This window comes from Giraffa tippelskirchi, chromosome 4, assembly GCF_054371585.1.
Source record: "Giraffa tippelskirchi isolate mGirTip1 chromosome 4, T2T-mGirTip1v1.2.pri, whole genome shotgun sequence".
NCBI classification, from domain to species: domain Eukaryota; kingdom Metazoa; phylum Chordata; class Mammalia; order Artiodactyla; family Giraffidae; genus Giraffa; species Giraffa tippelskirchi.
Genome location: NC_137278.1, coordinates 43,846,546 through 43,869,274, shown reverse-complemented (window position 1 = coordinate 43,869,274; position 22,729 = coordinate 43,846,546). Strand labels below are relative to the sequence as shown.

At 41.3% G+C, this 22,729-nt stretch overlaps 1 protein-coding gene and 1 long non-coding RNA gene across 26 annotated transcripts in view; one reads left to right on the top strand and one right to left on the bottom strand.

Moving 5' to 3' along the window:
• LOC145544964 (uncharacterized) overlaps nucleotides 1–11,174 on the bottom strand; it is a 59,912-nt gene extending 48,738 nt beyond the window's left edge. For 3 of the 4 annotated variants that reach the window (XR_014081763.1, XR_014081764.1, XR_014081762.1), the window contains exon 1: nucleotides 11,028–11,174. This is a non-coding gene — a long non-coding RNA (uncharacterized LOC145544964). Of the gene's footprint in view, nucleotides 1–3,627; nucleotides 3,773–11,027 lie in introns of all 4 variants that reach the window. The other variant, XR_014081761.1, reaches the window with a different exon arrangement.
• A 112-nt stretch (nucleotides 11,175–11,286) lies between these two features.
• Nucleotides 11,287–22,729, top strand: part of EHBP1 (EH domain binding protein 1) — a 392,290-nt gene continuing 380,847 nt past the window's right edge. For all 22 annotated transcript variants that reach the window (XR_014081759.1, XR_014081760.1, XR_014081758.1 and 19 more), the window contains exon 1: nucleotides 11,287–11,472. The gene's annotated coding sequence lies outside the window, so the exon portion shown is untranslated. The remainder of the gene's footprint in view (nucleotides 11,473–22,729) is intronic.

Sequence of the window (22,729 nt, the reverse complement as noted above, 5' to 3'; positions counted from 1 at the left end):
ATGGGAAGAATATAAAAATGTAAAAACTATTAATGTGGTTTCTGACCCCCTTTCATAGGGATTACAGAGAAAACTTCTTGATGCAAGACAAGAGCTGTACTATATTTGACATGAACTTTGCCATCTCTAGCTCTTAAGGAGTTTGAAATAATTTTGAAATGAGTCTTCTGCTGCTGTTGAATTTTTTTTTTTAATAAATTTGAAATGATTTGTTTACAAGTTATTACTAAAGACTGTCAGAGAAAAATGTTTGTGGATATGGTATCCAACAGGCTGACAGAACCCAGAACTTGCTTGGTATTCAAAGGAGAGCCCATCCACTATTATCCTGCACAGTGTATAATTACTTGCATGTTGGGAGCCAAAAAAGGGAATGCAATCCTGTGAATGTGTGTTTATACTGAAGAGTTTGAGAAGCAAAACAATTCAGCAAGCATTCTTCATCCCCAGCATCTGGGAATAATTAATTTGCTTGCTACAGTTTATAGCAAAGTTGATAAAGTTGTCTAAAGCACAGAGGTCATCTGCCTTAGTGAAGTCTTTCTACTTTGGGGTTTTACATTGTGGCTAATTTTAGTAAATCTTTGTATTTTTAATCCTAAAATGCTGTGACAAGAACCTTCTGCTTATGGTTTCTTGATCATTTTCTTTTCAGTCTTATTCCCACTGTGTTTAGGAAGCTGACACTCACGCTCCTCTCCCCTCATCCTTGCAGTGTGATGCTGCAGGGGCAAAGAGCTCTCAAGAGAAAGGCCCTGGAAAATGCAGTATTGTTTTCAGTAAAACACTTATTTGAACTCTGAAGAGTTCCTCTGGAATATAGAATGCATCTTTATTCAATTCTATCACTTTTAGGCCAGGACATTGGAGATTGTCATGTGAGACTCTTGATCTATTGTATTATAACAAGTTAATAGTTTATATTAGGTGCTACATTCCCTTAATTGTGACTTTTAGGAAGATACTATATTACATATATATGTGTGTGTGTATATATATACACATACATATATAGTATAGTGTTGTTGTAGTTGTTCAGTTGCTTAGAAATGTCCGACTCTTTGAGACCCCATGGACTGAAGTACGCCAGCCTTCCCTGTCCTTGGAGCTTGCTCAAACTCATGTCCATTGAGTCAGTGATGCCATCCAACCATCTCACCCTCTGTCATCCCCTTCTCCTCCGGCTTCAGTCTTTCCCAGCATCAGGGTCTTTTCTAATGAGTCACCTTTTTGCATCAGGTGGCCAAAGTATTGGAGCTTCATTCAGCTTCAGCATCTGTCCTTCCAATGAATATTCAGATTGATTTCCTTTATGATTGGCTGGTTTGATTGTATAGTGCATATATATATAAATGTGAGTGTGTATATATATACATATATATATATATATATGTAGACATGTATATGTATATGTGTGTGTGTGTATATATATATATATATATCCAATCTAACAATTCAACATGTTACAGAGGACTTATCAGTCCCTGGGGATTTTCCTCAATTTCTCACTAAGACATGCTAAAAATGAAACACAACTGTTCCTCTGACCTGAGTTTAATTTAGGATTTCAGAATAAGAGCAAATGTTTTATTTTCGTTGGCTGAGTGCTCCAAGTGTTTAACAGTGCTAAAAGTTTTCTATAACACTTTTGAAAGCTCCTATTTCATAACACCCAGCTCTTTTCTTTTGAATCTTGGTGAGAAACAGAGCAACTCCCCAAGTATAGCCAGGTTTTCATCCCCTTCTCTTTTCTCAAGGTTTATCTCCACACTTGGACAACTGCTTCAAATCACTTGTGCCCTATATGTCAGGTCTCATGGGGCTAAATATCATTGGTCTTCATTGTCAAAAATGATGACCTCTAGAAGGATTTTTTATGAAAGGCTTGTACTCACTAAGAATAACCAGCCTGGGATCCAGTTCTCAAACTGGTGCACTCACTGCCCTATAGCCAGAAGGTGCTTGCTCAGGGGAACTATTTCTGTTCTTCTGCTTCTACATTCCCAGCCTCTGTAAAATGTGACACCCTCCTATTCCCTTCTTCAGAGTTTACAAGCACAGACTAGACCTTATACCAGTGACTAAATATTCATGTGCCATAGCTCTTAAAAGCCAACCTGTGGTCCAGTGGCTGGATTGGTACTGGTTGGTCATGAGTTTTCCCAGATCTGTTTTCTGATTAAAAAAACAAAACAAAACAATGAGCTGTATGAATGCAGAAAACTTCCCTGTCATGTTTAGCACAGAAGCCCACCATGTAGAAAAAGTCATAGCTTTTCTTCCAAGGAGCGAGCATCTTTTAATTTCATGGCTGCAGTCACCATCTGCAGTGATTTTGGAGCCCCCCAAAATAAAGTCTGTTAGTGTTTCCATTGTTTCCCCATCTATTTGCCATGAAGTGATGGGACCAGATGCTATGATCTTTGTTTTTTAAATGTTGAGTTTTAAGCCAGCTTTTTCACTCTCTTCTTTCACTTTCATTAAGAGGTGCTTTAGTTCCTCTTTACTTTCTGCCATAAGGGTGGTGTCATCTGCACATCTGAGGTTATTGGTGCTTCTGACAATCTTGATTCCAGCTTGTGCTTCATCCAGCCCGGCATTTCAAATGATGTACTCTGCATGTAAGTTAAATAAGCAAGGTGACAATATACAGCCTCGACATACTCCTTCCTAGTTTGGAACCAGTCCATTGTTCCATGTCCAGTTCTAATTGTTTCTTCTTGACCTTCATATAGGTTTCTCAGAAGAAAGATAAGATGGTCTGGTATTCCCACCTCTTGAAGAATTTTCCGCAGCTTGTTGTGATCAACACAGTCAAAGACTTTAGTGTAGTCCATGAGGCAGAAGTAGATGTGTTTATGGAATTCTCTTGCTTTTTCTTTGATCCAGCAGATGTTGGCATTTTGATCTCTGGTTCCTCTGCCCTTTCTAATTCCAGCTTGAACATCTGGAAGTTCTCGGTTCACATGCTGTTGAAGCCTAGCTTGGAGAATTTTGAGCATTAATTTGCTAACTTGTGAGATGAGTGCATTTGTGTGGTAGTTTGAACATTCTTTGGCATTGCCCTTCTTTGGGATTGGAATGAAAATGGACCTTTTCCAGCCCTGTGGCCACTGCTGAGTTTTGCAAATTTGCACTGGTCCATAAGATTCAGTATTTGGAAATCCATCCCCTGGCATGTACTTTCTTGTTGTGCCCTTTCTCTTGTGATGTTATCCTTTTCTTTATAAAATCTGCCTCAGAAGGGATAATAAAAGTGAATTCATATGAACCAAAGTGAAAAACATTCAGATTCAGAAACACTAATGTTGTAGAGCATCTCCATTGTGCCAGGTCTGTGGTACACACATTCACATTCTATCCTGCTAAGTCCTAACCGGTGTCCATTATTATTTTACTTTTACAGATGAGGTGAAAAGTGAGCTAGATTTTGGGTGATCCATATCCTTCCAAGGCAAAAAAAAAAAGACCCAGAGGGCTGAGGAGATCCAAGAGAGTTTAGTGTCAGACAGGTTGAGACTTGCCAGTCAAGGTTAATTTGGTTGGGAAGAGAATGACATAGTGATAAGAGTAAAGATGAAGAGGCATAATGAGCACCATGCAGTTAGGAACAGAGTCCAGACTGACCTGAATGGAAAGCAAGCAGCAGATGGGAAGACTATGAATGCACAGGTGAGTGGACAGCATTATCGCTTCACAAGTCTTGATGCTTCAAGATGGTACAATCTAAAGCTTGCTAACTTCTTGAATTACCACTGAGTCTGACAATGACCTGAAACACATATTTTTTTTTCTTTGAATGTGTTTACTTGACAATTTTTGGCTTCTCATCATATTGCTTGAAATGATGATTGTACTCTTAACTGTTGGGCATGTTCCCTATAAGAAAGCTTCTCTGTAGCCCTGTTGCTGAGTGTGCAATACATTCTTAATTTTCTATAAGAGCCCAGACTATTGAGTCAGAAGTTTCCAACAGGAGCAGAAGCCCAACCTATTATAAGTTTCCAGCCCCATAAATGCGTGCTTAGGCTTGGTGTGAAAATTGTATGGCATTAGTCTCTTAATAAAGTCCTACTTTTTCTAGTGATGATAGTCTATGGATCTAGAGATATGCCCACCATTGTTTGTTAACTCTGAGCCATCTCACTTGAATAGTGAAGAGCTGATAAACTTGACGATATGTGTATATATGAAGCACCTCGTTCAAAGCTATGTGGTAGGTGTTCAGTAAATTGTAGCTGTAGTGGATTCTCATTATTTGTGGATTCAGTATTTGCAAATTTGCCTACTTGCTGAAATTTACTTGTAACTCAAAAATCAATACTCACAGCACCTTCATCATCATTGTGGATATGGGCAGAGCAATGAAAAATTTGAGTCCTCTGACATACACATTCCTAGTTGAGGACAAACAAGGGAAAATGCTGCCTTATTTTGTCAGCTCTCACACGGTAAGCAAATTTTTTTTGTCCTTTTGGTGGTCTTCTTAGTGCCCTTTTATCAAATTTTTGTGCTTTTTTTAGGTGATTTCATTGTGTATAATAGTTTCCAAGTGTAGTGCTGAAGTGTTTTCTAGTCTTCCTAAGCACAGGAAGCACCTTATAGACAAAATATGTGTGTTAGGTAAGCTTTGTTCAGGTTTAAGTTACAGTGTTGCTGGTCAAGAGTTCAATGTTAATGAATCCATAATATATATTAAATAAGTAAATAAGATGTCTTTAAACATAAACAGGTAAAACAAGGTTATGTATTGATCAGTTGATGAAAATATAACCAGAGGCTCTCAGGAAACCTGACTGGATTTTTCCTAGGAGCAATGGTTCCATACTTGCTAATGTGTTTCCTGCAATTTAGTAGAATATAGCTATCACAACTAGCAAGAGTTACTGCATTTATGATTGTAGTCATTCAAAAAAGTCAAACTGTATGCTTGCTCCCTAAGCCCAATCTACTAAGAATGGTAATGATTTGATAAGATTATGTCAGATGCCATCTTCTTTCCTCTCCTCCCCCTTACCAAGATTCTCAAAGTTGTGTCTTTTCATGGTGCCCACTGAATGCAATGTCCCTCTGGTTCTTGAGCCAATCCCATCTAGGACAGAAAGTCAATAACCCCTGGCACAGGCCCACAATTGGTTAAGTCTGCCATGAAGTCAGACCTCCGCCCCTTACTCCTGCCAGACCTGGATACCCACTAGAGTGATTGATCTCTGAGACTGAACACTCATGTCGAATTCACAGCCCATCATTCTGGAATCCTGTGTCCAAGAATGAGAACTGAGCACTCACATCACCACCTAATCTTGTTACCTCAATATTTCTTTATAACTGAGCATTTACTAAGTGACAGGCATCCATTCAGTCAAACTTTTACTCTCGAGGGAAGGGAGATCCATCAAGAGTCACAATATAATGTAGTTGGTGGTTTGTAGATGTGGATGATGCTGAAGGGAGTACAGAGGAGGGGTGTTAAATCCAACGGGAAGTCTTCCCAGAAAAGGTAGTGAGAAGCTAGTCTTAAAGAATAAGCAATTAGCCCAGCAAAGAAGCAGATGAACGGTGTATAAAGATGTCTCTGATAAGTGAAACGGCATAAGCAAGGGCATGGAAGCATGAAAAAGCATGGATTGTTTTGGAAATCACAAATGTTTAAGTAGTACTGGTTATAAAATGTAAGGAAAAAGGAGCTGGGAAACGAGGCTGGGTAGGGAGCAGACCAGGGTTTCCCAGGTGGCGCAAGTGGTAAAGAACCTGCCTGCCAATATAGAAGACATAAGGAATGTGGGTTCAGTCCCTGGATTAGGAAGATCCTCTGGAGGAGGACATGGCAACCCACTCCAATATTCTTGCCTGGAGAATCGCATGGACAGAGGATCCTGGTGAGCTACAGTCCATAAGGTACAAAGAATCAGACATGACTGAAGTGACTTATCATGCCTGCACACAGGGAGCAGGCCATGTTATAACATGACATACCTGTTATATCAGTGATGGGGGGCCAATAAAATAGAGTAACCCAAAATAGATGGTGGGGTTTGAGTTATATAAAGATCACTGATGTCTGTTTGGAGGATGAGTCTGAGAGTTGCCAAACTGGAGGCAGAGAATATTTTAAAGCTGTTCCAATAGTCCTGGTGGGCAAACTTGAGGTCCTGAGGTAGAGCAACAGAGGGACTTGAGGGGAGAGGAGCACGAGGTGGTAAAATCAGCGGGCCTTAGCAATTGTATTAGTATAAGCTAGATGATTCCGCAGTTAACAGATGACCCCCATATTTCAGTGAAAGTGAAGTCGCTCAGTCAGGTCTGACTCTTTGTGACCCCATGGACTGTAGCCTACCAGGCTCCTCCATCCATGGGATTTTCCAGGCAAGAGTACTGGAGTGGGTTGCCATTCCCTTCTCCAGAGGAACTCCCCAACCCAGGGATCGAACCTGGGTCTCCCGCATTGTAGGCAGACACTTTACCATCTGAGCCACCAGGGAAGTCCCACATTTCAGTGGCTTACTGCCAAAGTTTGTTTCTCAATCATGCGGCATCTACTGCGGGTTCAAGCTTCTCTCCAAGGCAGCCGCCTTCCCAAGATGCCTCTGGGACACAGGTTTCTTTGATTTGGTGACTCTACCACCTCAACACAAGACCTCTGCATTCAACACAACAGGACAAGAGCTATTTCAGGCAATGAGAATTGAGAAAGACTTTTTCACCCGCTTTAGCCCAGAAATAATATGTGAACTTTCATTCACATTTCACTGAACCAAACTAGTTTCATGGCTACACTTAACTAGAATTGGGATGGAAAGTGTAGTCTCTCCTATGCCCAGAAAAGAAGAATTTGATATTGCTAAGCATGTGGTGTCACCACTGCCCAAAGCCCATTCAAAGGCGGAACAAAGATGGGATGGCCACTGTGTGACATATGCACATGGTAGGTGGAGAAGTGAAGGGAGCTTATGATTTCCTTCAGGTTTCTGGCTTGAGAAAACAGCAGTTGATGGTGCCAGTATGTGAGACAGGGAAGACTGGAAGATCAGCATATTTGAGGGAAAAATAATATAATAGTTTGGGGACACATAAAACGTCCCTAGAGTAAACATTATATCTCGAAATAAGAAGCAAAAGATAAAGTGGAGTGGAAGGTAGTAATGGACAAAGTTGAAGGCAGTTAGAGTGTTTGAGTTAGTCTAGAAGAAGCAGTGAATGAATATGGTCATGAGTGAAAGGCAAGGTAGACAAATGACTAGAAGGTGTTTGGGGAAGAAATATAGGCTGGTACTCAAGGCTGCTTACAGCATCGGGCACACATTTGCCTAACACTGTAAGATGTTTTAAAGAGGTTGTTGAATAGCTGACATGGCTCCAAACCATATCTAGAGACTGGGGCCCTGGTTTTCCATCTCTCTTTAACCATCCATCCTTCCCTGGGCCTGGATCCTGCTCCCATAAATGAGTCTTCTGGAGCCTGGTCACACGTAGGCAGCCCTCTGTTCCCTTACCATCGGTCTAATCATTCCTTGGCATATCTCCTATCTAGCACCAACAAAGGCCATAACCAGGAGAGAGCTGGTTACATCCTTTAGAATCTGCCTTTGAGCCTTGCCCTAAGTCCAAACTCTCATGCTGGGGAGTTTCTCCAAACCCCATCCTATGTCCCTCTCACAAGCCATTGCCTGGTCCTTGCTCACTAGTCTGCTTGCCAGTTCAGAAAAGTGTGGTCTCAGCTTGCCTTAGGCCATGCCCTTAACAATTCAAGAGGGTCACTATTTACTGCCAATAAAGACTGAAATTTCTCTGAGATTCATGGAGTGAGAGGTGGATGACATTATGCAGGAACAAGCTTGGGAGCATTAAGGCAAGTAGTGGAGAGTTACATTTGCTCTCCTCTGGACATGAGATTCTATGTTCGGAGTACCTGACTGATGGAGAAGGAAATGGCAACCGCTCCACTATTGCCTGGAGAATCCCATGAAGAGGGGAGCTTGGTGAGCTATGATCCATAGGATCACAAAGAGTTGGACATGACTGAAGCGGCTTAGGACAGATGGACAGACATGGAATTCTGTGTCCAGAGTACATGGCTGATATTAAACGGAACCAAGCCTGGGGAAAAAAGGACTGTCAGGAAGCTCATGGAGACTTCAGGAGATATGTCAGAGCTGTCATCCTCACCCCCACTGTGCCAGGTGGGGACTGAAAGCCCAAGATCAAGTCAATGGGAGGACATAACAGCTCCAATGAAAATGTCAGCATCAGATTAGGGATCTGGGAGTGTGGAGCAGAGACATGGTTCCAGGAGCACCAGGGTGGTCAGGGTCAGTTTGCATAACCATGCTGTTGCAGGTGTTCTGCTCTGAACAAGTCAAGGGCTAAGATGGCTGGAGTCTTGCCTTCTTGACCCAGCTGCCAGAAAGGCTGGCAGAAGCAAAGCAAAAGGCAAAGAGAAGTCTGCTGGGGTTGTAGGGCAGGGCAGATCTTATCCAACACAGGTAAAACTTTGAGACCCAGACATATGGGGATCAAGTAGGCAGTATGGCTGCCCCAGGGGCAGCCCTACCTTATAGAATCCTTGAAGGTTTTGAGCTTCTCTTTGACCTCTAAAAATAGCTTCTTCTAGGCTCCCATTGGAAACTGGATGAGAGCAGCAGCTACTCTGGTCCAATAGATCAGTGTGTTCTGGAGTTAGGGGGAGGAGGGGGGAGGGCATGGGCAGCCTTCTCCTGACTGGAAGCTCACTGGAATAACTGGGATACGGGTATGGTGTGGACAAAAGCTAAGTCCAGGCCTGTGATAAATACCAAAGATGACATTCTGTTACTTGCTTTAAAAGATGTGTGTATCTACCAAACATCCCAAGAGTACTCAGGTTCATACTATTCAGTTCAGTTCAGTTCAGTTTCTCAGTCATGTCCAACTCTTTGCAACCCCATGGACTGCAGCATGCCAGGCTTCCCTGTCCTTCACCAACTCCCAGAGTTTGCGCACACTCACATCCATAGAGTCGGTGATGCCATCCAACCATCACATCCTCTGTCGTCCCCTTCTCTTCCCACCTTCAATCTTTCCCAGCATCAGAGTCTTTTCAAATGAGTCAGTTCTTTGCATCAGGTGGCCAAAGTATTGGAATTTTAGCTTCAGCATCTGTCCTTCCAGTGAATACTCAGAACTGATTTCCTTGAGGATGGACTGGTTGGATCTCCTTGCAGTCCAAGGGACGCTCAAGAGACTTCTCCAACACCACAGTTCAAAAGCATCAGTTCTTCAGCGCTCAGCTTTCTTTATAGTTCAACTCTCTCATACCCATACATGACTACTGGAAAAACCATAGCTTTGACTAGACAGACCTTTGTTGGCAAGTAATGTCTTTGCTTTTTAATATGCTGTCTACATTTGTCATAGTCTTTTGACTTCACGACTGCAGTCACTATCTGCAGTGATTTTGGTGCCCCAAAAAATAAAGTTCATACTACGGCTTAATGCAGTTCAAAGAGGTTACAAATATGAAACACACTGTACACTGTAACAGTGAATAAATGCAGAGTACTGACACTGTTTAAAAGCTAGTCATGTAAAAATAGGCTTTATAGTGTCAACTTGAAGAATAGTCACAACCTTAATGTTGAGAGTTATGTTTTATTCTTTGGGAATTTTTAGGACTTCATCCCAAGAGGCAGCATCTCAAGTAACTCTGAGAGAACTGCTCCAAGGAGGTGAGGGGAGGAACAGGTTAAAGAGAAGTTTTGCAACAAAGGGAAAGTAGTCTGAACACCAAAAGATTATTGTTAATTAAAGGAAGCCAGACATCCCAAGTTAAGGAATTTAGCGCTTTTCTACATATGGGAAGACTGAGAGTCTGGGCTCATTGAAACCATTCCTTTCATAAGCATCTTCTCAGCTATCCTGGGTCAGTATCCTGTGGTTTGTTTGGTTTTTTCTTTTTTTTTTTTTTTAACATCCTGAGCTCCCTTGGGGCTCCCAGTAGGAAGTGGCTGCAGTCCTAATGCTGCTAGATAGCAGATGTTCTTTTCCTTCCTGAGTGTCCTTAGGGCTCACCAGCTCACATTGGTGGGCTGCAGTCACTGATGACTGTGATATCCTTATTTATTGATATGGCAAGAAATATTTTATTTCTCAATAGCCCAAATTCATTGCTATGCTAAATGTTTTATATACATTATTTTATTCAATCCTCACAACCATAAGTTGTAGGTAGGAGTATTCTTTGCATTTTATAAATGGGGAATGTCAAGCTCACAGAGATCTAACCCAGGTCATGCAGCTAACTGGTAAGTCTGCAGTCAAGCCCATGTCTGTGTTGATCCCAAAGACAGTGCTTCCTCCAAAGACAGAAAACACTGCTATGTCTTTGTTTTAAACATCTGGCTAAGCTGCCTCTTCACTCATTGTCTGCAGAGGTTAGTCCTGCAACATCAGCTCTGATCTCTGCTATCACCCAGAGAGCAGTCTCCTTGGGTTCTTGAGGAAGGCCTGGTGTTGAAGAACTCCCTCCCTTCCAACAACCCCATAACCACCAACTCTGGGTCTTATCTGGCAGCCTTCACATTCCTGCTAAGCGCCTCAAGCAGGACACATTCCTAACTGGGTGCTGGAAGAATTCCTGGCATTCTTCAGCCTGTTGTCCTCCCAGGGACTGGTATAGAAGGAGAAAACCTTCATTTCTAGTGTTTGGAATTACTCTGAATTAAGTCCTGCTCTCCAAGCCTTGAGAAGGGAGAAATAAAAGGAGGAGGAAGGGGAGATTAAGAACCCATTGAGATAAATACTTCTCCTCATAACCTGTCTCAGAATTGTGGAATCAGGAATTCATACTCCTTCTCAATAGTCTCTTCCATTTGTGAGGTCCTTGCCTTTGACAGGCTGTGTTGTTTGTCTTATACATCATGGCATCCTAACGTCTGTTATAGTTTATAAATTGAATAGTCTAGATGTTTGCATGCATATTACCTCTCTGCAACAATAACAGGTATTACTTTTATAAACACATTCATACTTCACCATGCTTTATCACTTACATTATTCCATTTGATCTTCACAAGAAATCTATGAGGTTGATATTATTATTTCCATTTTGTAGGGGAGAAATCTAAGCTAAGAAGAGAGGTAACTCACATACTGCTAAATAACTGCCAAGAAAGAGGTGGCCTGTGCCCAGAACTTCTGACTCCCCTTCACCATTTTTCATTCAAGGCCCCCCATTATGCCATCATAGATACTGCAAGGGGGTAACTGGGAGTCTGCCCAGTTACTGGGTAAGATCTGATTCTCTTTCCCAGAGAGGGACTCCAGTAAGAGACTAGGGGTTTGGAGGTCCAGCCAGGGAGCACTGGGGAGCTGGCTAGGGTACAAGGTCAGGATGTGCCTGTAGCAGCAAAGGATGAAACAGGAAACGTGATCCAACATCTTGAGGAGCTGAGTCAAAAAGTCAAGTCAACCACCTATGCAGTGATGAATTTTAAGGTATGGAGCATAACCCCCTGGTAGGCAGCAAGCATCTTCCTGATGTCCCACATACTGATCCCAAAATACAGGTCTTTTCTTAGGGTCTTACTAGCAACTGGCCCTTGATGCCCTAGATTTTTAGTGTGTGTGTGTGTGTGTGTGTGTGTGTGTGTATGTCTGAAGGCTATTAATAACTGTTTAGTTGTTAAGAGTTAGTCATGTTTTGTATTTATAAATAAAATTTTAGCACATTACTATAGTTTACTGAGGTGAATACTTACTATTCACCTGGTTGCCAGGCAACATTTGGCCATATTTGCAAAGCTCCTACTATCAAGGTTCAGGGACAGGTTGTCGAAGTAGCCTCAATTTTTTGGAAGATAGCTTTGTTATTAGCATCAGTGCTGTATTGTTGCATCAGTATTTTTCAATGGTTACTATTCCTTGTTTTTAATTATATGTTACCCTTCATTTATCTCCACCATTATCTGTTTGATATGGATTATTTGATTAACCCTTACAGTGAGATAGTGATATCTCTAGAGGTTAACTCAATTTATGACCTATAAGTTTTCTGTAACAAAACATTAAAACAAATATGGATTGTAGTACACATAGGAACCATCCACACCAATGTGGCTAAAACAGGTATTCAAACAATCTGCACACAATATACTTACACAGCAACAGTTCATTACTATCGGGGAATTCTTTAAGAAGCAGGAAAGACTGGAGTGCGTGGATCTTGGAGCCTTTTACCCCACCCAGAAGGGCCTCAATCAAAAAAGTCTGAGAACCACTGGGAAGAGGAGAACTTGGGCTTCTTTTAATAGAATGGAAAGAACTAAAGAGACCAAAAGAGAGTGAATATGTGAAGGGAGCCCGGGAGACAGAAATTAGAGAGATTTCTGGTACAGAGGGGAGAAGGCAATGGCACCCCACTTCAGTACTCTTGCCTGGAAAATCCCATGGATGGAGGAGCCTGGTAGGCTGCAGTCTGTGGGGTCGCTGGGAGTCAGACACGACTGAGCGACTTCCCTTTCACTTTTCACTTCCATGCACTGGAGAAGGAAATGGCAACCCACTCCAGTGTTCTTGCCTGGAGAATCCCAGGGACGGGGGAGCCTGGTGGGCTGTCGTCTATGGGGTCGCACAGAGTTGGACACGACTGAAGCGACTTAGCAGCAGCAGCAGCTGGTACAGAGGAAATGATGCCTGCGGTATCTTATCAGATGCCTGTTGCCTTGGGCATGGATGAGGAAAGAGTTATTCAAAGTGGTCATGTCCCAAGGGTGCCCTACAGGGCAGTCAGGTTCACGTATTGTGCCAAGGTGCCCTGCCAGGACAGACAGTGACTGACACAGCTGCCCTTCACTGACTATGAACCCTAGTGCCAGGGAAGAGAAATCTCTTTCTAACTTGTCTGCCTTCACAGAATGCCTTTAGTAAATTATTTTAAAGTGCCCATATGTGGCTTATCGGTATGACCAATAAGGGGTTAATATCCAAAATACATAAACAACTCATACTGCCTAACACAGCCACACATAAAACAAGCAACCCAATTAAAAAATGGGCAGAAGATCTGAATAGACACTTTTCCAAAGAAGAAATACAGATGACTAATAGTCAAATGAAAAGTGCTCAACATTGCTAGTCAACAGAGAAATGCAAATCAAAACCGCAATGAGATAGTACCTCACACCAATAGAATGGCTGTCATCAAAAAGACCATAGTAACCAGTGTTGGTGAGAATGTGGGAAAAGGGGGACCTTTGTACACTGTTGGTGGGAATATAAATTGGTGAAGCCACTGTGGAAAACAGTATGGAGAGTTCTCAAAAAATTAAAAATAGAACTACCATATGACCCAGCAATTCTACTCCTGTAGAATTTGGTTATATATCCAAAAAAAGAAAACACTAATTTGAAAAGATGCACCCTAATGTTCATGCAGCATTATTTACAATAGCCAAGATATGGAAGCAACCTAAATGTCCATCAATAGTTGATGGATAAAGAAGTATTCACAGTGGAATACTACTCATCCATAAAAAAGAATGAAATTTTGCTGTTTGCAACATGGACAGACTTGAAGAGTTTTATGCTTAATGAAATAAATCAGACAGAGAAAGACAGACACTGTATATTATCACTTATATGTAGTATCTAAAAAATAAGACTAACTAGTGAATATAACAAAGCAAATTCAGACTCATAGATGTAGAGAATAGGCTATAGTAGTGATTACCACTGGGGAGAGAGGAGAGGGAGGGACAAGATAGGGGTAGGGGATTAAGTGATATAAACTATGTATAAAATAAATAAGCTACAAGGATATATTGTATAGCACAGGAAATAGAGCCAATATCCTTGGTGGCTCAGTGGTAAAGAATCCACCTGCAATGCAGGAGACGTGGGTTTGATCCCTGGGTTGGGATGAGGGCATGGAGGAGGGCATGGCAACCCACACCAGTATTATTGCCAGGAAAATCCCATGGACAGAGGAGCCTGGTGGGCTACAGTCCATGCGGTTGCAAAAAGTCAAATATGACTGAAGTGATTGAGCACACACACATATAAATGGAGCATAAGCTTTAAAAATTGTGAATTATTGTTCTACACCCATAACTTACATAATATTACAAATCAGTTATGCATCAATTAAAAATTAAAAAATGGAAGTACCCACATGTGCAAATTATAGCCCTTGAGATACTCCAGGAACTCGTGGGGTACTGCTTTTTTCATGGATATATTGAAGGTAGCTACCTCCTGCTCCCAACCGGAGAAGATGAGTGAAAGCCTAAGGATATTGAAATGATATTGAAATAATCTTGAAACTTAGCAGCAGCAGTAGCAGTAACTGTTGTGGGGGGCCCAATAAAAAGGGGACCCCCTTTGCTTTAAGACTATGCTGGTAAAATGCAAAGCATATGCTTTGGGATCAGAAGATGGGGCATGGAGTCTAGGAAGTCCCTGACTAGCCTAACTACCTTAAATAAGTCTTTTAGCCTCTCTAAGGCTCAGCATTATCTGTATTAAAAAATGTCTAGTAATAATGGCTGTTTTTGAACTCAAATACACTAACACATACGAATACAGTTATGAACTCTAAAGAGCTAGTTACTATTTTTATTATTTTCTAATGTTGAGCTTAGGTTACAAATCAAAAGAGGAACCAGAATAATAAACCATACTCTGTCTTAGGGAGAAAAAAATATACGCGTGAATATTGCTTTTACCGTATATTTACTGAATATTGCTTTTACTTCATTTGGATCTTTGGAAAGCTGCATTCTTCTGCTATTATGGCTTTACCCTCTAAGGCTTCTGTATTTGATGTCTTTAGACCTTACACTCAGGTTAAGAACTAAGAAAAAACATAACTTAGAGCAAGTTATGGAACTTGACCATAGCCCTTGGGAATTTAAATTCCACTGACTACAGGTGGGACCAGCTTTCTTTCTGTTTTTCAGGGGTTTTTTTCTTTTTTTTTTTTAATTTTTAAAAGCAATGTGGTTTCTGCCTCCTATTCTAGTAATACAATGGCTTGGGCTTTTGTGAGTTAATAAAGCACTAAAAAAACCCACAAAAATAATGGAGCTATCCTCATCAAAAAGCAGTTCTAAATCTATCCTGTGATGTAATTTCATGAATACTTTATTACAAGATTTTGTTGTTATTGTTTAGTCACTAAGTCCTGTCCAACTGTTTACAACCTCTTGGATTATAGCCCTCCAGGCTCCTCTGTCCACGGGATATACCAGGCAAGAATACTGGAGTGGGTTACCATTTCCTTCTCCAGGAGATCTTCCCCACCCAGGGATCAAACCCATGTCTCCTATATCAGCAGATGGATTCTTTCCTGCTGAGCCACCAGGAAAGCCCATTAGAAGCTTTACACCATCATTAATCATTGTTAAGTGTCCCATTTCATAAAGTGATAATTGCCTTCAAGTAAACTTTTAGTAAAGCTTCTCTAGTGGCTCAGATGGTAAAGAATCTGCCTGCAATGTGGGAGACCCAGGTTTGATGCTGGGGTTGGAAAGATCCCCTGAAGAAGAAACTTTAGTAAATAGTACTATATAATTGAAGATACAGATATTGAAAGAAATTTAGTTTGGCTCCTAAAAAGTATTCATCTTGACTTCTTGCTTAGTAACTATTGAGAGAGATGAGTTAACATTATGCTATTTCACAAAGAAATTTTGCTGTGTTGACATACTCCTTTTAAGAATACACATTCAAAAATGGAAATAATAGTGTTGATTGTTACCTTTATTTGATTTTCCCTGGGTGATCGAATGACTGTTTATTTGGTATGAATAAAATTGTGGGTTAGTCCATGTCTCTGGCACACCGATCATGATCGCATAGGACCCTGTGGTTGGGCAATTTCTATGTGGGAGTTGTCAAATTCTACGAGATCCATTATTTTTGTGGTTTTTTTTAGTGCTTTATTAACTCACAAAAGCCCAAGCCATTGTATTACTAGAATAGGAGGCAGAAACCACATTGCTTTTAAAAATTAAAAAAAAAAAAGAAAAAAACCCCTGAAAAACAGAAAGAAAGCTGGTCCCACCTGTAGTCAGTGGAATTTAAATTCCCAAGGGCTATGGTCAAGTTCCATAACTTGCTCTAAGTTATGTTTTTTCTTAGTTCTTAACCTGAGTGTAAGGTCTAAAGACATCAAATACAGAAGCCTTAGAGGGTAAAGCCATAATAGCAGAAGAATGCAGCTTTCCAAAGATCCAAATGAAGTAAAAGCAATATTCAGTAAATATACGGTAAAAGCAATATTCACGCGTATATTTTTTTCTCCCTAAGACAGAGTATGGTTTATTATTCTGGTTCCTCTTTTGATTTGTAACCTAAGCTCAACATTAGAAAATAATAAAAATAGTAACTAGCTCTTTAGAGTTCATAACTGTATTCGTATGTGTTAGTGTATTTGAGTTCAAAAACAGCCATTATTAGACATTTTTTAATACAGATAATGCTGAGCCTTAGAGAGGCTAAAAGACTTATTTAAGGTAGTTAGGCTAGTCAGGGACTTCCTAGACTCCATGCCCCATCTTCTGATCCCAAAGCATATGCTTTGCATTTTACCAGCATAGTCTTAAAGCAAAGGGGGTCCCCTTTTTATTGGGCCCCCCACAATAGTTACTGCTACTGCTGCTGCTAAGTCGCTTCAGTCGTGTCCGACTCTGTGCGACCCCATAACAAGTTTAATTGATCCCCAAATAATGGAAAATTGATAAAATCAATATCACACCTATCAGTCAACTCAGGAACCCAGAGACCTCTTGACTGGTTCTGCTGTTTTCACAACCCACGTAAATATGAAAAACTTGACAATACCAATAACTTCCCTGAGAAAGCCAAGATAGCGATCTGAAATTATGTCAAGAGGCTTTTCCTTATCCACTGTAAATTTTACATCACTGATACCTACACCTAATGAATTTTGAGCAGTTGTCATCCCTTTGATAGTTTAGTTACACTAGCATTCACATTTTTCCTTTTAATTGTTTTTATTTTCCATCTCTTTTATGTATTCCTCCACCCCACCAAACCCCAATCAGCCCTCTAGACATCCTAGTCTCTTGTCCTAAGATTCTAGTAGGTAGCTAGCACCTGAAGCAGGGTCCTAGAAAATCTCATGCCTCTTCCCTATTGAAAATATTTAAAATTTTTTTCAAATTTCTCAAAAGCAATAAAAGACATAAGACAGAGAATCTAAGTACAAAGTCTAAAAGTCGTATTGACATAAACATATTTTTAAAAAATAAAATGATAATGGCCACTAGGATACACAGGAATTTGAATCATTAAATTATGTAACAACTTGATTTCAAAGTTAAATCCCAAACCATCATCAACAAAGAGCGTTGTGCCAAATGTCTAGAGGTCTGGAGCTAAAACCACAGCTTAGCAGAGTTCTGGGCTATATTTTAGTCTTGGCAAACCCAAAAAGCAAGAGGACAAAGCATGCTTCATCTGAGCATTTGTCAGGAGCACACTGAAAATGTTAATCCACACACCCCCACTACGAAAATCACCCCCTTCCCCTACCCCCATCCAAATTCAGGTAAAGTCGTTTGTGGAAATTTTCTTTCCAAGTATTGAGGGCTTTGTTCCTCTTTATCTTTGTTTTTTATCAACCAAAGAAGAATTTTAAAGGAAAACATTCTCCAGCCTTCTGTCTTCTTTATGAGCCCTCTCGTTGGATTAAGGAGAGATCATCAGATGGGAAAGGAAAGCTCTGTTCCTAGCTGGAGATTAACTCCTGTAAGCACTGCCTAGCACAATGTGCTGCCCAGAATAATGCAGAATTCCTCCTTTCTCACTTTTAGTGCTCCCTTGCTTCACTTACAGTCCTCACCCAGCTCCACACTCCTCTTTCCTCAAGTTATTGACTCTAAAGAGAAGTGAACTGCGTTCAAGGCAAGGGTGAAAGACAGAAGAGGGAAAGCCTCATGGTCTCCCTGGAGAGTTCTTCAGATTAAGAATTTTGTTTTCCTTCTCCATCATTACTCACAACTATCTGATGACCTAAAATTCATCATGCTCTTTCTTGTAATGTTTGGCAAATGAATGCTCTGCATCCTATTAGCTTATTTGTGGGGTGGGGATGGAGAAGAAGGTGGACACTTAAAAATTATTATTGCTTCCAACACTGCTGTGTGTTTGCTGATTTCAGAATGGGTTGTGTAAAACACAGGAGGAAGAGGAGTGAAGTACTGGAGTTTAATGAGAGATGGCTGGACTCTAGTAGTCAGAAGAGCTGGGTTTTTCCCTGGGTGGCGTTGACAGGTGAAAGGTGTTAAACTTGCACCCTTTCAGAAAGCTGATATGCAGTAGTGCTACTTAGGGGTGTGTGTGAGATTACTTGATGACAAAGGCTATGGAGAAAACAAAGCATTAGTCTGAAAGTCAAGAGTCATGGGACTTGAGACCTGTCTCTACCTCTAACCTGTGATTACCTAACCTCGAGGTGTCATGGCACCTCATCTGCAAAGTGAAGAGAATAACACATTGCCCAACTTTCTTCCCAGAATGATAGCAAATATCAAATACAGCAATGTGTGTTAGTGTTAGTCACTCAGTCCTGCCCGACTCTTTGCGACCCCATAGACTGTAGCCCACCAGGCTCCGCTGTCCATGGAATTCTCCAGGCAAGAATACTAGAGTGGGTTGCCATTCTCTTCTCCAGGGGATCTTCCCGACAGGAATCGAAGCCAGCCTCCCACATTGCAGACAAATTCTTTACCATCTGAGCTGCCAGGTATAAGAATATAAAGTACTTAAAAACCTGAATACATGTAAGATTGTGTGACTGAAATGAACCAGTAGTCCTAGTAGCCGCTAAGGGTACTCGGACAGTACAGTTCTATGCTCTTGACAGTTTTGAAGTCTGACAAATTTATGTGTAGAAAATCTGGCTCCACTAGAAATGTTGACAGGCCATTTATAACCGACTCTATTGTGCTTTAAAAGGTAGAACTATTATGGAGAAGTACATAAATTAGTAGTTCTACATAAATCTATAAAGTAGCTAGAAAGACATAAAATACTGAAAAAATTGTTTTTTTTCTATTAGTTTTGTACCTGCAAGGAAATACCTAGTCTCTGAATGAGCAGTAGCGCAATGTTAAGGAATCATAAGGGGAATTAGACTGTTGCTGAAGCTGAAGCTCTAATACTTTGGCCACCTGATGCAAAGAGCTGCCTCATTGGAAAAGACCCAAATTCTGGGAAAGATTGAAGGCAAAAGGAGAAGAGGGCAGCAGAGGATGAGATGGTTAGATAGCATCACCAACTCAATGGACATGAATTCGAACAAACTCCAGGAGATAGTGGAGACAGAGGAGCCTGGTGTGCTGCAGTCCATGGGGTCACAAAGAGTCAGACACAACTTGTGACTGAACAACAAAGAGGGCAGGAATTTAGGGGAGCATCTCAGATAATTTTGACCAGAATAAGAAAGATGTAGAGTACCTGGAGGATTTTCCATCCATGGGGTCGCTAAGAGTCGGACATGACTGAGCGACTTCACTTTCACTTTTCCCTTTCATGCATTGGAGAAGGAAACGGCATCCCACTCCAGTGTTCTTGCCTGGGGAATCTCAGGGACGGCAGAGCCTGGTGGGCTGCCGTCTATGGGGTCGCACAGAGTCAGACACGACTGAAGCGACTTAGCAGCAGCAGCAGAGCACCTGGGTTTATTTATCCCAGAGGAGAAAATTGGATGGGAAGAACACAAATGCTTCATCAAATATTGAAAGGATTATTTCAGAGATGATTAGATACTCTGTTCCAGAAGACAGATCACTGAGCGAAAAATGAAGTTGTTTGAATGATCCCTATGTTCCCTTAAATTCTGATGTTCAAAGTTACAGGGACAGAAGCTGTGGATCAGCACAAAAGAATGCTTTCCTTAAAGGAGAACTCTCCTTCAATCAGAGAAAGCAATGGCATCCCTCTCCAGTACTCTTGCCTGGAAAATCCCATGGACAGAGGAGCCTGGTAGGCTGCAGTTCATGGGATCGCTAAGAGTCAGACACGACTGAGTGATTTCACTTTCACTTTTCACTTTCATGCATTGGAGAAGAAAATGGCAACCCACTCCAGTGTTCTTGCCTGGAGAATCCCAGGGATGGAGGAGCCTGGTAGGCTGCCGTCTGTGGGGTCACACAGAGTCAGACACAACTGAAGCGACTTAGCAGCAGCAGCAGTAGCTCCTTCAATGGCAGTGACACCTACTTCTGAAGATATTTTTATGTTTGGAAGGAACCTGGGTTGCTGTTGAGGAAGGATATGGAGGGCATACCTACATTCTGAGTAAAACCAAACTGCATGACAGCATGGCCTCACCAATTCTAAGATATTTTGATTCTTCAGTAGGATGTGTTATAAGAAGTACTAAATTAATGGTCTGTATGTCCACTGTCAGTGGTGGGAGATATTGTCTAGGCAGTGATTGTTGTCATTTTCCTCTTCTCCCTTGCTTGAAAGTTGCTAAGAAGAAGTTTTGCTAGTGTATTTGGATTAATAGCCTTATTTTATACTTTATTGGGTTTTTTTTCCGGATGTAACCATTGTGAACAGTTATTTCTATAGCAGCTACAAAACCAAAGCAACATACAAGCTCACATGAAGAAAATCCTATACGCAGTCTGGAACGAGGATGTCACTGGATTCTGTTTTAGCAGCTACCGTGTGATAAACTGATTGACAAAGCCTAGAAATAAATCAAGATCATCCTGACATTTAGGAATTTGACTGACAGATGTTACCAGCGCAAGCTCTTACATAGGTCATAGGCCTATAATGAGTGATGATGTTTTCTTACCTTCTAGACAGCTACACTGCCTGACTCTAGAACAAAACATTCTGAATTTGGGGAAACACTTTCATCCTCAGCCAACTATAAATTCTACAAGTGGAAAAATAAACTTAGCAACTGCAGATTTTGCCAAACACCCTACGAACATTGAAGTAAAGTTCATCCCAACACAGTTAGGAGGGACTAAACATGTCAATTTAATGGACAAGAACAAAAATAGCTATGTAGACTAAGCAGGAAGTAGAAGATAGAAGAAAGGTCAAACAGAACAATGGATATATTAGGATACTGTTGGTTACAAATGCCATCGCAAAATGGCCTGAGCAAAGAGAGTTTGTTGGCTTACATAACTGAAAATTTCAGGCTTGGTTGACCCCAGAGATGAAGATGATGTCAAGACAACATTCCCACCCCACCCTGCCTCCCTTGATCTCACTCTCTCTCATCTTGTCTTTTTTCCTCTGGAGAGTCCCTTCACCTAGTGGCTCCTAGAAACTCCAAGCTTATATTCTTTAAATTCTAAGTCAAATGGAGACAGCACCTCTTTCCCAGCAGTTTTAACACAAGTTTCATTGGCTTGGCTTAGGATATGTGTACTTGCTTTCACTAATAGTAGGGACACAGAGGTGGGTAAATAAGGTCAGCATCTAAACTGCAAAGACAGAAAGTGGGAAAACATGAGGGGGAGGAATGAATGTTGAGTAGGCAGAAATGACAGATACCCACTTGCCAAGAACAGCTTTACATGATGTGGTAACATCACACTAGGGCACTACTGTGAGCTATAGACCCTGGAAACTGGAGGTCCAGGGTTTGCCATTTTATAAACAAAAGCTTCAGGCCCATCATGGATGATGAAGCAGCATTAAGAACAGCAAGTAGTTCCGGGGTTTTGATGTTCTTCAGTCCAAGAACTTTTCTGACAAGTCCTTATGGCAGGAAGTAAAGAGGAACTAAAAAGCCTCTTGATGAAAGTGAGAGAGGAGAGAGAAAAAGTTGGCTTAAAGCTCAACATTCAGAAAACTAAGATCATGGCATCTGGTCCCACCACTTCATGGGAAATGGATGGGGAAACAGTGGAAACAGTGTCAGACTTTATTTTTTTGGGCTCCAAAATCATTGCAGATGGTGACTGCAGCCATGAAATTAAAAGACACACCTTGGAAGGAAAGTTATGACCAACCTAGATAGCATATTAAAAAGCAGAGACATTACTTTGCCAACAAAGTTCCATCTAGTCAAGGCTATGGTTTTTCCGGTAGTCATGTATGGATGTGAGAGGTGGAATGTGAAGAAAGCTGAGTGCCGAAGAATTGATGCTTTTGAACTGTGGTTTTGGAGAAGACTCTTGAGAGTCCCTTGGACTGCAAAAAGATCCACCCAGTCCATCCTAAAGGAGATCATCCTGGGTGTTCATTGGAAGGACTGATGTTGAAGCTGAAACTCCAATACTTTGACCACCTCATGCGAAGAGCTGACTCATTGGAAAAGACCCTAGTGCTGGGAAGGATTGGAGGCAGGAGGAGAAGAGAACGACAGGATGAGATGGTTGGATGGCATCACCGACTCGATGGACATGGGTTTGGGTAAACTCCGGGAGTTGGTGATGGACAGGGAGGCCTGGCGTGCTGCTATTCATGAGGTCGCAAAGAGTCAGACACGACTGAGTGACTGAACTGAACTGAACTGAGTCCAAGAACAGATGTCAGGTACACTAAGCACAAGAACACCTCATAGGAAGATCTCAGAGTGGCCTTACCTTGCACAAGTGCACACACATTGGAAATTGCTATCTGCTAGTGCCTGGAAAATCCCATGGATGGAGGAGCCTGGTAGGCTACAGTCCATGGGGTCGCTAAGAGTTGGACACGACTGAGCAACTTCACTTTTACTTTTCTCGTTCATGCATTGGAGAAGGAAATG